The sequence below is a fragment of the Pomacea canaliculata genome, linkage group LG8, assembly GCF_003073045.1.
Source record: "Pomacea canaliculata isolate SZHN2017 linkage group LG8, ASM307304v1, whole genome shotgun sequence".
In the NCBI taxonomy this organism is placed as follows: Eukaryota; Metazoa; Mollusca; class Gastropoda; order Architaenioglossa; family Ampullariidae; genus Pomacea; species Pomacea canaliculata.
The window spans coordinates 15138280-15144261 of record NC_037597.1 but is presented as its reverse complement, the minus strand read 5'-3'; positions in this window follow the sequence as shown (position 1 = coordinate 15144261).

The following is a 5982-nucleotide window of genomic DNA, read 5'->3' as shown; positions in this document are numbered from 1 at the left end:
TTCTTCAAGTCTTGTATGTGCTTGTGTGGTGAGCAACATTTCTTCACTTTTGTTACAATTATCAGTTACCACTGCCTTTGATATGGTATTAACATATTTTGTTTTGATATAACCATTGATTTATTGGCCTTTGGAGGGGGATAAGTGCGTGTGTATGTGTGTGTTTGTGCATAAAGGCTGCAGGTTATTGCTTGAAATAATATGGACAGAAAAATTTGAGTCATGCACATGCACGCTTTCTTCTTTTTCCTTCTCTCTCGTTTTCACAACATATACATTACTCTTATCTGTCTACATTTCATGTCTTGAACATCGCCCATGACTACTAAAATTATCTACATTTTAATACAATACAAAGAATTTGTTAAAAAGATAAAATAATCAGATGTTTATGACCAACCATCTCATGCAGCATGAGGTCTAGTCACAAGCGAAACCCGAAAAATGAGTAATAACACCAGTGAGAATATACTAGACAGTATGTCACACAGTTTTAATAGGAAACGAGCTTTCAGTATGCCCACTGGTTAGGAAAGGAATACAAAATAAAGCCTTTGATAAATTGGTAGAAATCGTATATTTCCGGGCTGATCATGTGATTGTAGCCTTTCAATCTTCATTTATTATTGTTATTCACCGACGATCCTTTGCCGTTCTTTAAAGACAGGTAACACAGGGGCCTTGATGAAGCCTTTCTACTGCCACCCGTATTCTAACTTTTGTCACAAACACAGGTTCGAGTCAAGAACCTGTGACGTCATAGGTGGTCAAAGGTCAAAACAGGGTTTCCGAACAATTATTATAGGGCGAGAGGATGTAACAACGCTACGCGTCCTGTACTTCCAACCACCCCCGTTAGTTTGGTCAACGAGTTTAAGCTAAAACGAAAAGTTATGTTATAATTGGAGCATTAACATTGTAATTTGTTGAATATTGTAAACTATTCATAAAGTGCAATAGTGTCTTGTAAAAATATTGAGAGAAATCCCTGAAGCGCAACCAAACATGTCCACATGTCAGCTTGGTGTGGACGATCAGTTATCTGCCCTTGCCCTGTCATCATCGACGACTGTATGACCACGAACAATAAGATCTCGACAGCATGAGATAGATTCGTTAGATGGGAACTAAAATTTAAACTGAAAAGTGATTTATCCACTTTTTAACTGACTAATGGGATGAGTGACATGATAGAATCGAACACAGACACACAAGAGTTTCTCCCTCGTGCTTTGTTTGTTGACAACGTAAGGCAGATAAGTGTCAACGAAGAAATCCGTGAAAAATTGAATCGTCAAGTGCATGAGAGAGATAAAAAAGATATTGCACATTTGAACAGCCAATAAATTCTCAGCAACTGTTCCTGGACAAACACTACTCAGCCAATCAATGTTGTTACTTCCTGGGGTCTACAAATGTTTTCCGTATACATCGTTCTAATAATTCCCCTCCAAACTTAGTAAATGCCTTATTTCACTCGTTTTATCTCCTCTCTCTATCTCTCAACCATCAACCCCAAACTCTCTTTTTCGCATTATTAAAGTTTACATTTACACGCAAACCCTACTAATTAATTGCTGAATGTGATAACAGAAGCGTATCTCACTTGCTAATGGACGTGAGTGCTTGTGTAGGTATATTTGATTATGCTTCTGCAGATTTTAAAGCAAATTTAAGAGATTATTACATCCCACTTAATTTTAGTTTATATGCAGAGGAAAAATAATAAAACAGGAAAAAGATTAACGTTGAATAGAACATGGTTTCTATTTTAGGGAACCTTTGTCCAAAGATAAGGCGAGACGATGTAAAATTGCAGAGTAAGATTCATTTGCGAATTTTCAACTCGTCCTCTATTTTTTATTTCATTTTTTATTTATTTTTTATGTTTATTTTTTTATTATCATTTTTTTTGCTAGAGTCTGGAGGTGTTACCCAATAAAGTCAGTTGGAGAATGTTTTCCATTTTACAATCACTGGCTTGACGATAATAATCTGTGAGGATGACAGTCCTATAAAATACAACTTTACTAATCAATATTAACCAGTTGCAAGTGAGATTTATAGCAGTTCGTTAGCTTAGAAATATACACAGAATATACATTAACTTCAGTAAATAAAGTTCCTATCACACATACAGCGGCAGCAGTCCAGTTGGTGCAGTGCACTAGGTCACCTCAGACACATCACGGTTGGTTGCATTGATCAAGATGATGGTCCCGCTGCTGATGTTGTTATTACTGACTTTATTCTACTAGCTGGTCCATCCTGGAGGGTTGTTTTTTATTATTTGTTTTCTCTAAAGAAATGTAAATCCCAAGAATCCAAAGTGTGCTGTACTCTCCCGGGGTCTCGCAAGTCAACCATTACGCAGTTAGCTCCCTTAGACCGGCAGGCGGTCCCGAGTTCATTCCTCAGCAAAGCAAATCTTCCCTTTTCCATCACCTTTACATTTCTTATCCAGTTTCTTTCTTCTACCCATCTGTTTCTCCTTTTTGTTATCCTTTTCTCTTTTTCCTGTCTCTACTAAATTTAAAATGTTGCACAGTAATGCCCCTTTATCTATCATTGCAGGGAATAGAGATAGGGTATTTGAAAGGGAATTACATACACATAGCACAAAAATAAACATTAATATGAGGTTCACCTGTTCAGCAACAAAGTCAATTTGCAAGAACCAGATTTTCATTCTCATTTTTCAAAAAAAAAAGTTTAGAAGAAGACAAAGCTGTACCCACACCCCACCATCTCTCACCCGCCACTCCTGGGTACATGGGCCTAGAAGCATCGCAAACTACCTCCATGCATGGCGTTTGGGTCAGGTCACAAAAGATGTGTTTTTAGCGACACATGTAAGCAAATTGGCAGGGATAGGTGGTGTTTGTGTCGGTAGTACGCAGATGTAATTCAGATGATCACAGAAAGCACCTCAAGCACCTCCCTGCCAAGCACCTTTGACCTCTAGTGGTGGCCCTTCCCTTCGTTTCTTTTCCCAGCATTCTTTTGTGACGTGCGATGGGGGAAAATCCCTCTCTAAACATAGTTCAGGTTTCCTAGCAGCAGGGCATCGCAGCTTTTGTCTAATGTGCGCGTTAAGAGCTAATAATAAATCTTGAATGAAACATGCATGTCTTGCCTCTCCCAAGATGCACTGCTGGAATGCCGTTTTGGAATGGAGAGGCGGGGAGAAAGGGTTTGAATGCAGGTTTCGCTTAATAGTTTTGTGGGACTGGGGTGATATTTCTAACAGCTTGCGACTCGGCCTACCCTCTTCCAACTGTTTACACAGAGCATTTCTCGCGCGTGAATACCCCGGGTATTTTTGGTTGGAATCAGGGAGAGTGCAAGGCACACTGCATGTTTTTTCCATGTCCTGGCATGGCGCTTGGCGTTAAGATAAGTCAGGATGCTACATACCTCCGAGACTGCACGGGCCTCCTTCCCCGTGCCCCTCCCGGACCTGGCCAGGGCATCACGCGCCAGCTCGTTAAGAGCATTAGCACACACTGGCGAGCCGGGTGGAACTACAAGGAAACAAAGCTTTCTTCCAGCATGCTCTCTGGCCCGCCGCACTGGGATCCGAACATCAGTGGGTACAGCTGCTACAGTTCTAAGCTGGATACCTGGCTCCTTACAAGATTATCATCATCATCATCATCATCATCATCATCATCATCATCATCATCATCATCATCATCATCATCATTCATTAAAGCCTATTTATAACAAGTACACGAGCTGCTTTTCCTCCCCACTCCTTTTCTTTATTCTTTTCACTTTCCTTCGTCTCTTCTAATTATTTGTATAAAATTTGGGATAAATTATTTTTTTAAGGTTGCCCTTACGTTCTTTACGTCTTGTGTCTCACATCAGTCTTTGCTCCCTGTTGCTGCTCTCGCTCCGTCCTTGAGGGATTTCTGATCCCTTTCATTTAAGTTCTCTTCCACTTTCTTTTTCTTATTTTTCTTTCTGAAGATACATAATCCCTTTTCAGAAAGCCTGTTCAATAAATATGTCCAGTTTGTTATGTCAGTCTGGTCCTTACTTCAGGATGTTTATGTGAGTTTAAGGTATAAAAAACCTTCTTCATTTACTTGTGCTTGATTTTTCTGGCACACAAAAAAAATTATTGTTTGTAATTAAACTGCTACATCAAAGTAAATGTGTATCGCCGCCATCACAGCGATGACCTGGAAAATATTTTTCTTCTAATGGGGAGTGAAAGTTTTTATCAGCTATAACACTTTTGCAGAGATGTATACACAGAATAATGTAAACATATATACACATAGCATCAGTCCTGCTGGTGCACCTTCCCTGCTGTTGTGTCCTGTGATGTTTACCCGGCAATCGAGGGTAAGGCCGGGTAACTTTTACTTTTACTTTGTTTTACCCCTAGAGATGTAAAGTGATAATAAAGATGTCCTGAGTGTCAAGAAACATAATAAAGTAATATCACAGTTTCTAGGCATCGCATTGTAGCTACAAAAACAAGACACTTTCCCCTGAGATCCCCTTGTTGCCGAGGGGAAACGACTTACTCTCGCTCCATGACTACGACCCCTAGGGATTTTTAATTCCACATTTCTAAATCCAAATCTGATTTGGCGAAGTGCGCACATGAGACGGACCCTGAATTTTGAGTGTAACATGACATTATGCTCGTACTCCCTGATAAAGCTGGATTTTATCCTCCATCCTCACTCCAAGCTAAAAATTCTTGGCATAATTATTTGTTTATGTTGAAACCTTAGCTGTTGTTGCGAAAGATTTCATTCGCTCGTCTGGAAAAGGTCTGTTTGTGCTGAGTTACCAAGAGTAACCATTATTAATGCATTTTACATGTATGTACAGGGTGAAGGGTGAAGGGATGAAGTGAGAGAGAGAGAAGGGGTGGAATTATAAAACCCATGCTAAGACAATAGCATCTGCACAACGCCGTGCATTTAAGATATCAGAAGCAGGCTAAATTATTTTGAAAAACACTGTGATATCGAACATTTCCCCATCATCACCACCACCATCCCAGCCAACAAGTCTCACATCAGGACACGTGCAGGATGCAGAAACATTCTTAAGAACACCGCACTCGACACACAGCGCGTTTCTCATTCCACAGGATGGCGAGATGAATCACGGGAGAGTATCCGAGTTTCAATTATTCACAACCTCTAGGGGTGGGACTTAAAAAAAATAATCTCTGATATCATCGGGCTGATGGTTGCGGGTAACTCTGGCTGCTGGTAAATAAAGGATCAAAGCTGTCTGGTCATATGAACGTCCTTCCCCAGGGTTAATCCATTAATCTATTCCCTCTGTCATTTCCGCCATATTGCTAAGATTATTACTGTTGCCGCTGTTGTTTAATGCCCTTGTAACACGTGAGTATACATACAAACAAGCGTGTGTGCTTACAAGCGTATCGCACCTGGAACTACTTTAGCCTGGTGACGTCACGCTCGGGTAGGTCAGAGGTGAATGCGGTCGGTATGCGCTAACCTACTTTTCTTCGTTAAATGGGTCAGCTTTACCAAGTGCTCAAAGTGTCTCATTTCTAACTAACGGTAAGTCTGTCAACAACTGGTTTTGAAGATTGATTGTAAGAGTTTGGTGATTTTTTTTTTTCTTCAGAATTGGAGTATGACGCCGAATGTCAATGTTTGTCGTGTTGACTATTTTTGTATTTCTTTTGGTTGGTCTGGAGAGTTATATCTCCCTATAATACTTATTGAATTTTTTAAAAATTATTATTTTGCTTGCTACAGTGTTGATAGTCAGGGACTTCTGAGGCTTACATAGGGTGAGGTCGTGGAAGTAGATGTATTATTATTCGTGCGCTTGTCAGTGAAGCGAGTCGCGGGATGGTGACTGGCCTCCACAGTTAATTTTTAATGTTTGCTAATGCATTGGCCTGCTCGCCACGCTACAGTATTCTCAAGTTTATAATTTAACGACAGACGACGATAATGACAGGATCCACGT